Here is a 13018-nt window from a genome sequence, read left to right on the forward strand (position 1 = left end):
CAAGAGGAAAAGAATGTAAAAATAATCTCATTTTAGAAAAAGAAGTCAAAAAAGTCATCAGTGATTTTCCTAAGAAAAACATAGAAACACACATGCAAACATGCACATATTGGATGGAATTATAAGTGTTTTCTTCTAAACATTTAAGGAAAATTTCATCCTAATATTATCAGGCTTATTTGAATCAAATATTTGAAAAAAACAATTAAAAAAGCAGTCCAACTCACATAGATTCGATATTTAAACCAGGAAGATCAAATTTAAAATTGTACAGACCAATTTCGTTGATAAGTGATGAAAAAATTTTAAATAAGTTATGAGCAAGCAGATTACAGGATATAACCAGGTTGCATTTAGAGGAAAAAAAATAAAAAGCTAGTTCAATAGAAAGACTATCAGCATAATTAACTATATCAATAACAAAAACAACAAAAATCATATGATTTTGTCAATAAAAGCAGAAAAGACTTTGACAAAATATAATACTCATTTCTATTAAGAATATTAGCAATGTTTTGGGGGTAGAGCCAAGATGGCAATGGGTAGGAAGTAATCCCTGGAAATTCATCCCCCCCCAAAATCTGCAAAAGCCATCAAATTATGACTCTAGCCAAAATTTAGAGGGGCATAACCCACAGAAAGTCTGAGTCCAAGACAACTTAGAAGTTCCACTGGAAAGGTCTGTTTCACTGGGACAGGGTTGGAAAAAGCAGTTCAGCCAGGCTGAGTGCCTAGATCCCTGGGGTGTGACCTGGGTCTGTGGCAGAGGGAGTGGTTTTCAGACCTCCTGTCCCAGGTTCACCGGGGAGAGATTGAAGGGGTGATGAGAGAACTCTGCCATACCAGAGTGAGTACAAAGCAAGCACCAGACTCAGAGCAGCCCTACAGTGAGAACCTGCAGTGGGAATCAGTGAAGCCAGCCTGTACCTCCAGAACTCAGCCCATAAATGGTAAGGGGGTCATGGGAGACTTGCAGAGGTCTCTTTGCTCTCCTTAGGGTGGGACTCAACTGTTTTCCCACACCAAAATCCAGGTTGCAGCTTGGATTGCACCATATCCAAGCAGGGACCATCCTCACAGTACCAGGGCAGAGGGGCAGGCCTGTGGTCATCTACATGCCAAAGCATGGGCAAGAGAGCAATCAAAGCCTCTCATAAGACCTTAGAGGAATTAAGGTCCCCCTCCCCCCCCAAATCCTTTGAAGTGCAGTAAATCAGTCATAGACTGACAAAATGAGAAGAATCTGACCATAGAAAATTACTTTGGTCCCATGGAAGTTTCAGAAGATGACAAAATAGAAGCTTCTGTGCCCAAAACCTCCTGGAGAAATAGAAAATGGGTCCAGGCTATGGATGAGCTCAAAAAGGACATTGAAAAACTATTAAGAGAAGTAGAGGAAAAATTGGGAGGAGAAATGAGATCGATGTAGATAAATCATGCAAATCAAATCAGTAGTTTGGTGAAAGAAATACAAAAGAATATTGAAGAAAATAATATGTGAAAAACCAGTTTAGGCCAAATGGAAAAACCAACACAAAAGGCAAATAAGGAGAAGAATGCTTTCAAAAGCAGAAATGGCCAACTGGAAAAGGAGATAAAAAGCCCACTGAAGAAAATAACTTCTTTAAATGCAGAATGGAACTAAAGGAAGATGATGACTTTGCAAGAACTCAGGAGGAAATACAACTATTACAAAAATTTTAGAAGAAAATTTAAAATATCTCATTGGAAAAACAACTAACCTCAAAAACAGATCCAAGAAGAGATAATTTAAAATTTACTGGGCTACCTGAAAGGCATTATCAGGAAAAGAATCTAGACTCCAGGTTTCAAGAAATAATACAGCAAACTTGACCCAAGATTCTAGAAGCAGAGGGCAGAATAGAAATTGAGAGAATTCACTGATCACCAGGGCCTGAAAGAAATCCCAAAAGAAAACCTTCCCGGAAAATTATAGCCAAATTCCAAAGCTCCCAAGTCAAAGAGAAAATACTAAAAGATGCCAGAAGCAAACAATTCAACTACTGTGGCTCTATAATCAGGATTACACAGGATCTGACAGAGTCTACATTAAGGACTCATAGGGCTTGGAATATGATATTAGGCAAGGCAAAACATCTTGATTTATAAATGAGAATCAACTACCTAGCAAAACTAGATATCCTCTTTCAAGGGAAAAGATGGACTTTCAATGAAACAGGGGACATTCAAACTTGTCTATTGAAACAACAAGAGCTGAACAGAAAGTTTGATTTCAAAGTACAGGACTCTGGTGAACCATAGACAGAGGGGACGAGAAGGACTAACTAGGAGGAACTTAATGATGTTTATATGTTTGTATTCCTGTATGGGAAGAAGATACTGGAAACTCAAATGAACTTTCTCATTTATAAGAGCAGTCAGAAGGCACAGGCACAGGAAGGAGCTGAACATAATGGTAAAATATAGTAAAAAGACGGCGTCAATGGACAATAAAGGAAAGTACTGGGAGAAAGAGAAAGGGGAGGAAGAAGGGCTAAGATATTTCATATAAGAGTAAAGAAAAAGCCTTTCCAATGTATTGGAACAGGGGAAGGCAAGGGATAATGAGCAAGTTTTCATTTGCATCAGAAATGGCTTATAGAGGAAATAACAAATGTACTTAATGAGGTTTAGAAATCTGTCTTACACTAGAGAAAAATGAGAGGAAAGGTAAAGGGGAATGGGGGGAGATAAGGGGGGGATAGGTGAAAGAAGAAAGGGAAGATCATGGGTGAGAGCACTCAGATACAACATACTTTTGAACAGAGACAGGATGAAAGGAGAGAAAATAAAATAAATGAGAGTGGGGAGGAATAGAGTGGAGGAAAATACAGCTAGTAATAGCAACTGTGGGAAAAATAGTGAAGCAACTTCTTTGGTGGGCTCATGATAAAGACAGCAATTCATCCCAGAGACAGAGCCATTAAAATCTGAACATAGACTGAAGAACATTTTTTTCTTTCTCACTATTCTTGAGGTTTCACATCTTTTTTTTTGGGGGGGGGAAGGTGTTTAACCTTTACTCTCACAACAAGATTATTGTAATAGTATAAATAAACCAAAAATTAAATTTAAATTTAAAAATAATATTAGGAATAGAGCCTTTTTAAAATGAAAAATCCAAGAGAAATCATTATCTGTGACAGCTATAAACTTGAAATGTATTCAGTATCACCAACATGAATAAAATACTTCAGTAAAAAGAAGAGAAGGAAAAAATGAAGGAATAAAAGTAGATAATGAAAAAAGTGTTATTTAAAACTGATAAGATGTTATACTTAAGTGTTTGAGGAAAACGAACTATTTTTAAACAACAACCTTAATACAGATGCAGGCTACAAAATTAATCTATACTTCCCATATCATCAACATTTTTGCATACTACCAAAAAAATCCATCAACAAGAAAAGAAAGGGAAATTATATTTAAAATAATCAGACTACATAAAAACCTTGAGAGTTTATCTGCCAAGACAAACCCAGAGATTTTAAGAACAGTTACCACTTTTCATACAAAGACATCTAAGCAATTAGAGCAACATTAATTACTTATGGTTAATCAATATAATATAACTTCTGAATTGTGCCCATACTTGTTACTTCCCCAATGAGCTGTGCTTAAATTTTACTTGTATTGTAGGCTGCATAAAAGGGGAAGCTATTTTGAGGTTTTCCTGAAATGTTAGCTATTATTTTTCAACTAGTTTTTGATAAAATTGAGGTAGCATGGGATATTGGGAAGAGATTTATATGTGAAGCTGATACTTTTGAATACAAATAACCAAAAGCTACACTCACTACATGGGTATGAAAACTTTGAAGTCATTTATCTTGGTTCTTGGTTCATGTTTGGCAAAATGTATGGATCAGACTAGATCATGTCTAGTGCACCTTCTCCACATAAAATTTTGCATTGTCCCTTGCACTCCTAGGTCTAACACTGAGTAATATCAACCATTTGACCTGTTTCAGAACTCCATATATTACAAACATTTTTGTGTGGAACAAAGCAGATCAAAGGAACTTATTGTGACCTTATGGTAAATGTTAAAATGGTGTTATGGGAAATACCATCACAGATGCAAAGGCTAAGTGTCTGTAGTTTTAAGAATCTGATAGGTTAAGATTGGTTCTCAGTTTCAAGGATTGAACCCTCAGTCCTTCTATTTGCCTAATTCTTTCTATTTGGTATTGATCTTAATGATTTTATATCTTTGGCTATGGATTTCACTATTTATTCACCATCCAAAATAGTCTACTCTAATCCACAGTGGAAACTTGGTGCTTATTCATGTCCTTCCCTTCACTAGAGCATTCCACTACTCATCTACTCATCATTCCACTAATCATCCTAGGATACTGTAATAGTAACTTCACCCTAAGACTTAAAGAATTTATTGCTTTTATTTCTTCATGTCACATTTTTATGAGGAAGGACTCTTCCATTTTTTGGTCTAAAAGTTACCTTCTAGGGCAAAGGAATCTTAAATCTGAGGAAATACTCCTCATTCACAGTTTGCAGTCAAGTTCTTCCATTGAATACTTAGCCATAACTAAGTGACTTAAACAGAGACCTTCCTGATTATCCCACTATAACTTTCCTCTGAATCTCTACTCTAATCTTCCTCTAATTTCTTTTGAAGTGACTTATTATTTGACATTATGATCTCTGCCTCTGTCTGATTTTGTCATTCTGTCTTGGACACTGACTCTATTCACAGCAGGGACAGGGATTGTCTAGCCCATGGGTCATATAAGCCCTGGGAAATCATTTGGTATGGGCCTTGGCAACCACAGGCATGTCTTGAAATTCAATAAATCTAGGAGTTTTTTAGGAGTGTATTAAATGTTTGACGGAATATAGCAGGTGAATGATGTTTAAATATCCAAATGGCCCTTGGCAGAAAAAAGGTTTCACACCCCTGGTGTACCACTTTGTCTGAATCTCCTTCTACCTTTCTGTCTTTCAGATTTATTATTTCTGTCTAATTCACTCTCTCTCTCTCTCTCTCTCTCTCTCTCCACTTCTCCCTCTTTCTTGCCCTCCTTTCTTTTCTTACCTCCCTCTATCTCTGACTCTCTCTGTCTCTGTCTGTCTGTATATATCATTCTTTTTTGACTAGTTTCTAGTAGACTAGATAGAATTCAACTACTAATGGGACCTCAAGACAGAAGCAGCATATTTGAACCAAAGTTTCTTTAGGTTTGATATAGGAATTTTTCTTTTAAATTTTCTTATAATAAATTGTGGACTCTTCACCATTATTGACTAAGCTAACTTGACAGACTTGTCTGAGGAAAAATGGAAAACAAATTTCTTTTTCCAGTTCTCATACAAGGATCTAATTATTTTGCATATAATATTGAATCTCTGGGCATGATTGGTCCCCTCTTTGAAAGAACAGACACAGAGATTTACATTTGTAAAAATTAATTTACAAATAATATCTTTATGGATATACTATTTTATCTTTCTCAATGATTGTTTAGGATCATTTAATCACAGGTAACTAATGTATTGCTGTGAGAAATGAATCAAGTAGTTGGGAATAGATATGTCAACAAGGGAGTTGAGGTTATTTCAATAATTAAGGTTTGAGGTGATAAGGGTCTGACCAACTGTGATAGCAATGAAAATGTGAAGGAAAGGTTAAATAAAAGAACACAGTGTAGAATGCAAAAGAAAATATATATCCTTCGGCTAGACACTTAATCTTTCAGTGTTTAGTTTTCTTATCTATAAAATTAGATGTATGTAACAGATGCTCCTTTCCCCCCAATAATTATTATATTGATATTCTGAAAAATTAAATATTATTGTGGATTGTTAGAAGGTAATTCATTTGAACAAAGTAAATCCATTCTTCCCCATTTTCTAGTTCCAAAATTATAAAGGCCTACCCAGCAATCTACCTCTAAATTTTAGGACCTATCATAGTGCTATCCTAATTTCCTCTATCAACATGACTTCTTCCAGGCTTGATATTGAGAATAAATGTTCTGCATTCCAAGGTGAAAATGAATTTGGATGTGAAATATCCCCCAAATGCCAGGTTTCTTTGATTGGTGAGTAGGTGCAATCTCAGCCAACACATTAGGAAAGTTTGACCCCGACAAGATCTTGCCTCAACTAAAATTCAGTTATCTATCCTGGCTATTTTGAGTTCAGTGCTATGGTACATATAAACATACATACATTCATATACATACATACACACACACACACACACACACACACACACACACACAGACACACACACACATCCCTGCTTTTCTCACCAAACTCTCATCACTTTAATTTTCATGTCTAGTTAGACTCATCAAGGAAATCAATCACCAATACCATATTGTCATTGGTTCTTTAAAAAAGGTCAGCAGGAAAAAAAGGACTGTTTTAATGAGTCATCATTTTCACTTAATAGAATCATCCTTGTCAGCATTTCCAAATATGTGTTGTGTTTTCTCCATCTATTTAAATGGCAGTTCCAAAAAGGCAGAAATTCTCTCACTTTTGTATTTATGTCCAAGGTTTAACATAACTATATATAACTATATAACTATATAACTATATATATATATATATACATATATATATATATGCATGATTTAATGCATGCATACATACTTATAAGCATACATAATTAAATATTATATAATATATAAATATTACATATTCACATATGCATGTATGATTTATTTATGGTCAAATAGGACTTTTTGAAACTGAAATTAGGGAATATTGGGGTTGGGAACTCTATATTACTTGAAAAATAAAAGTATTATAGACAGAAAGTTCAGAGGCTGAATTGTTTTAAAAGTGATTAGTGAAATTTTAGACAATTTAGAGATGAAGCTAAATCATTTCAATATCCACAATGTGGGGGAAAGGTCAAGTTGGCATAATTAGAGTTTATTTCCTTTGACACTATCACTGATGAAGAGCAACAATCCAAATTCTAATCATAAAAGCCAAGAAAAAATACAGTGAGAAATTTTTTTCCAGCTCAAGGTAAGTTATAAGGACAGACAGACATGTCTGTGGTCATTGAATGGGGGCTGACCAAGAATACAATGCAGCAGTGGCAGAGCTTCAAATGGCCGCGCTGGCAGTGGGCTGTGGCAGCAACAGGAAGAGCAGGAGCAGTCCAGCTCCCAGGGATGGTTTGGAGATAGGAAGAAAGAAATTCCAGGGGTCCCCTGTATTAGCACAAGGAGCAAGAATGATCTGATACCTCTGTTACCTAGTCCCTGGAAACAGTTCTAAAGCAAAGGATTAAAAAGGAGCAGGAGCCCTTCCTGTGAAAGGAGCAAAGAACAAATTCCTCTAACACGTCTGTGTAATTAAGTCCAAGAAGAGAAAGGGAACTAGGTTTAATACACCACATAAGTCTGCAGTGGAATAAACAAAGGCACGAGATGAAAATTAAGGACGAGTCGGAAGTTGAGTCACTCTGAACCAGAAGGCTAGATATGATAGTCTGAATCACTTCATTCTAGAAATACTGAAAAAGGTTGGGCTCTAATAATTGGAAAAGTGATCAGGGTATTCTTAATGAAGGTAATGGTCTACGTACATGGATATGAAGAATTAAAATTATTCCATGGATTGGAAAAATATATCATTCCTAATGTGTTATAGGCCTACTTCACTGAAGTGGATAGAAAGAAAGTATAGATAGGTAATTTGAGAACAGTAAAATGAATTTACAATTTACTTTATAGAGAATATAGAGATGTTGAGGTCCACTGAGCAGGAGGTTGATGTGACAAGAGCTATGCATTAGGAAGATTAATTTGGCAGATCATATATATATATATATATATATATATATATATATATATATATGAATTAGAAGAATAGAGATTAAAAGTGAGGACACTAATTGATGAGTGATGGAAATCATCCAGATAAGAAATAAGGGAGACATGAATTAGAGTGGTGATAGTAGCAAACTAGGATCTATCTATCTATCTATCTATCTATCTATCTATCTATCTATCTATCTATATACATATATGAAAGAGATGTTTGAATCAAGAATCATTAGATATAAGGTGTAAATGGCAATCAGAAAAAGTTCAAGATGAATCCAAAATCATGAACCCAGGTGTCTTGCAGGATGTTTTCAACAGATAAATTTGATGGAGAAGTTAAAAAATTATATAAATAAATACACACACACAGACACACACACAGATACACACACAGACACACACACACACATATATATATATACATAAATATACATATGCATACTCATGTATACTTTATAGGCATACAACTGTGCATAAACATATAATATACATAGATGCATACATTCATGCACATACATAGAAAGTGATGAATTTACTTTTAGATACTGGCATTTTTAAAGATTCTAATCTAAAAGTACATGGGGTCTTGATCACTAAGCAATTTGGAATGTAAATCTGGAGTTGGGGAAGAGGGCCAAGAACAAGAAATGTGGATTTGGGAACTGTGTAAGGAGAGATAATAAAGTTATGGAATTAAATCAGAAAACCAAGGGGAGATACCACATTAAGAGTATGATTAAAAAAATCATTGAAAGTGACAGAGAAAGAATCATCAAAGAGGTAGAAGAAGAAATAAATAAGTCAGTGTGACTCAGTCCAAGAACAGAGAGGGAACTCAGTTAAACCACATTATCAATTAATTTCATAACTGATTAGGAAAAAAAGGGAGTGAAAAACAAAATCACTGTCCATATCAATCAGGAGAGCATTAGTGACTTTTGAATAATAAATTTTAGTAGAATGATGGAAATCTAAGCCACATTTCAAGGAGCTAGAAACATATAGATGGTGAGAGAGTAAAGCACTATATTTAGTTAGTGTTCTCATGAACAGATTTGCTAGAAATCTCCCTGCCACAAACTCACCAAGAGTTTGTCCAGCTTCAGCTAAGGAGAACATCTCTTGAGCTAGCTCTTCTATGTCTGGACAGATGGATTTGTCTGACATCATGCCTAAATTGGCATTTTTGAGACATCCACTAATTCCTTTCAGTTTGTTCTCAGGTGACACTAAAAAAAAGACAAATCACTCTTCTCCATTACAGTTTTTCAAATATCTGAAGTTATCATTTCTCCTTTGATTTCATTATCATAAGAAATCCCTGGCAAGGAAATTTACTTATGTAGATCAGTATCTCTTTTATATAATCTACTCTTGAAAATCTGTATGGGGACCCTAAGAGGCTGAATGACTTGCCTAGGGTGACTTCCAGTATGTGTCAGAGATAAGTCTTGAATGTGGGTCTTTTACTTAAACCACCTAATGCCATATTACCTTTGGGAAGTATGTTGAAAGGAAGAAAATAGATATGCAATTATTCTAGTTATATGTGCTGTAAGCTAATATACTAGAACTTAAATGCTCTGTCATGTGCCATTTAACTCAATATAAAATTTTTAAAATTTCCTAACAAATACTGAAGGCCTTTAAAATGAATTATGTAAGAAAAATGGAAATTTGTTATGCTTATCTGAACAGATCTTTTCTCTTGGTTCCATGCTAGGATAATGAGCCTGTAGATTGAGATTTTTATGTTAAAAAAAGGAACAGATTCAAGCAAGAGACTTTGCAAAAGAAATGGCTTATTTCTCAATTTCAATTAATACTTAAAATATGAAATTTTCATAAAAGGACTAAAACCCAGTTGTTATTATTCTATAATAATAATTTTAGAATTCCTTCTAAATTATTTAAAATATAATATAAATAAATATAATAGCTCTCCAAACACTTCACATTAATGTTGCTGGTTTGACATTTCAAAGTAAGTGCAAGATTTCTAAGACTATAATATCCTCCATCTTAGTTACCACAATTAATTGGTAATGTTTATTGGTATATGACATATTTTCTCATATTCCTAAGTCATTTATTACTTCTTAAATATTTTCAATAATGTCACATGTATAAACCTCACTTTTAAAAAAAGAGAATCTTCTGTATGGCTTTTACACAGATATACACAAGCATATGCCAGTACTTCATTTATCAATTATAGGCTAATCTCTATTGTTTTTAAAATTTTTTCAGTTTCTAAATGAACCCCACATTTATTCCCCTTGACAGAACCAAGATCACTTGTTACTAATAAGAAATGGGGACACAAAATGATTAACCTTTGGACATCATCCTTGCAAGAAATTCATAGGTCAAGAATGAAAATGCTAATAGCACAATAGGAGAAGATGGATATGAGGGAGTTGTTTTGCACAGAATTAACAAAACTTCAGCTCTATTAGATGTGAAGAGGACATTACAATTGGACAAATTCCAGATGATTAAATTCAGAATCTAAAAATAGACTCAGAATATATCAACATCATATAGCCGGAGCCAGAAGAGGAATTATATATAGCATAAAGAAATAAGTTTAAACTGAGATTGAAGTGACTTTCCATAAAACTCTTCTACTTTTCTCAGTTTTGTCATGGTTGATTTAAGTGTTGGGAGTTCAAATTGAAAAAAAATATCTTATTTAAATATCTTAAAACTAACAGTTCTAGAAACTGGAGTTTTCTGGGACTCTGAGAGGTTAAGTGACTGAATAAAATCACTCAGTTGGTATATTTCAGCTCTGAGCCTCTGGTGAAACTGCCTCCAATGAGCACAGATTTCTCTCTATTCCAGAACATTTTCTCTTCTTTTTATTATTATGGCTTTTAATATTCAAATTAATTGAAAGATATAGAATAATGAAGAGATTACATAGTGAGCAATCAAGAAATAGGAGAGCAATTGTTAGAGTAGAATGGAGGAAGGGAAGATTTATAGGGAGAAAACCATTTAAAAATTTTAAAAATTGAGAGCAAAGTAGTTAAACAAAACCCAATCAGTCATTTTGGCAGGTTCAAATACCATTGCAAATTTTAATGCAAATATTAACCGGAAACATTTTTTATAGAGAATCTATATGTCAATATACCTATAATCTTGTAATTAGCCAATCTTGAATTACTGCTGGACTACGAATAGCTATATAGATAAAAGATTATAAAACTAGAACTAAGTCATAAAAAAATACAAAAACCCTTTAATTATCAATAGGGAAATTGGGGCCCATTGACTTGCCAAAGGGTATATCAGAGGTGGTGTTTAAACTCGTGCTTCTCACTCAAGGATCTATGCTATCTTTACTTAACCATACTGTCTCCTTAAGATTGTGATCTAGGAGAAAGCATAGATATTTCATTCAATTTCAGTTTAAATTCCAAGCTCTCTGCATTGGGACCATGAGGAACTAAATGAATCTCTTAAGACTTCAATGTCTTTTTTTTTAAAAGAAGTTTGGACTGGATGATTTATAAGATCTCTTTATTTTTCTCTAAATTCAATGAGCTCTCAACCTCAGTATTCTTAACAATGAAACTACATAATAATAAAACCTTACCTCAAAGAGAAGGTATACGAATCAAAAGAACATTAGCTATTATTATGACTGCAAATATTATTATTTTCTCCACATTCAAAGGATGTTATTACCTGTGATTAGAAATCTACCCTTCTTATACAGCTAGGTCCTGAATTGTATGAAAGCTGAATTCCATAGACTGGCTATATCATTCAAAATCTCACTGCATATTTGTCTTAGAATGAAACCAATGAACATATTTTACAAAATCACAACTTCAAATCTTTTGAATTCAAATATATCTATACAATGACTTCAAAGGATTAGTTAATACATATGGATTTATGATAAAATATGAACAAATGAAATATCTTCTCATACCAGTTCTATCCTGAATTCTTTCTTCTCATATCAGACTAATCAAACAAGAAATTAGCTTAATATTATAATAAAAAGACATTGTAAGAATAGCCATAAATCTAAGATTGCAGAAAATAAGTTAAATATTGATCATATATGGTCAATCAAACAAAAGAAAAACAGTGAGCATACCATGCCATCTCAAAGAGGAAAACAAAGCTTAAAAACAGACCTAATGTTGTCATCCACAGAATCTTTTTATCTTTGCCTTAAAAGGTGCTAAATAGTTTCCTTTGAATAGATCCATGGAGTCTTTCAGTTCCCATTCACTTCCCCTCTACTAGGGAGCAGAGCATTTTATACCAAAGGTGGTATAAAGCACAATGACTTCATTTGTTTTTACTATCTCCATAGTTTCTGTAGGAACACCAAGCTGATAAAGGAATTTGTGAGCTGGTCCTTTCTTAGTACATGAAAAGAAGTATAATCCTATTTAAACCATTTAATGCTATTTAAAATATTTCAAAACTCTCATCAGAACAATGTTACTGTGATGGCAATCAGTGATTCCAATCATGGAAACTATGGACACATTTAAGAAATACAAATTGTGTTCTAGAACAGAGAAATAATACTCTTAGATAAGTTCATGAAGATGCAAAACTTTCATTTTTTTATGTTATCATTTATTGAGGTGACCAAGTGCTTCACTGTTAACATGTTCACATGTTAACAAAATTTCAAAGACTGGAAATAAAAACTAGCAATAAAATTTGCAAAATAATGATTCTTTGTTGATAATTTGCTTTAGAATATATTTGATTCTGAACCACCAGTAAGGACCATGATCATGGACAATTGCACTGTTGATATTTTACTTCATCAGATAATTTTGAAAGCACCAAGTTAAATAGCTTTTATTGGTCAAAGAAAAATGTGCCAATTTGTCGTGTATATTTTAATACAATCCTCATGAACATTAAGCTACAGCTTAAGGTAATTAACGTGACATCTGCAATTTTGAACAACAGAACTGTTAGCCTCTTTGGCTTAACATTATCTTTAAAAAGCCATAAATCAGAAGCCATGATAATTGTCAATATAATTTACCTTAAAATCTGCTTACCTTGGAAAAAGACGTCAGACTTCTAGCAGCAATTTGCCTGTTAAAAATAAAAAAAATCATTCATTTATAATCATTAAATAGGAAAAAGGACAATATAATACTGTTTAGTGGAATTTCAGAATTTTATTT

The 13018-nt window shown here is 33.7% G+C and overlaps 1 protein-coding gene across 1 annotated transcript in view; it reads right to left on the reverse strand.

The window, feature by feature from the left end:
• The window catches only part of TENM3 (teneurin transmembrane protein 3), a 3314517-nt gene that overhangs the window by 2697374 nt on the left and 604125 nt on the right, over window positions 1–13018 (reverse strand). The window contains exon 3 of the mRNA XM_074231559.1: window positions 12890–12926. The gene's annotated coding sequence lies outside the window, so the exon portion shown is untranslated. The remainder of the gene's footprint in view (window positions 1–12889; window positions 12927–13018) is intronic.

The sequence above is a fragment of the Macrotis lagotis genome, chromosome 3 (genome assembly GCF_037893015.1).
Source record: "Macrotis lagotis isolate mMagLag1 chromosome 3, bilby.v1.9.chrom.fasta, whole genome shotgun sequence".
In the NCBI taxonomy this organism is placed as follows: Eukaryota; Metazoa; Chordata; class Mammalia; order Peramelemorphia; family Peramelidae; genus Macrotis; species Macrotis lagotis.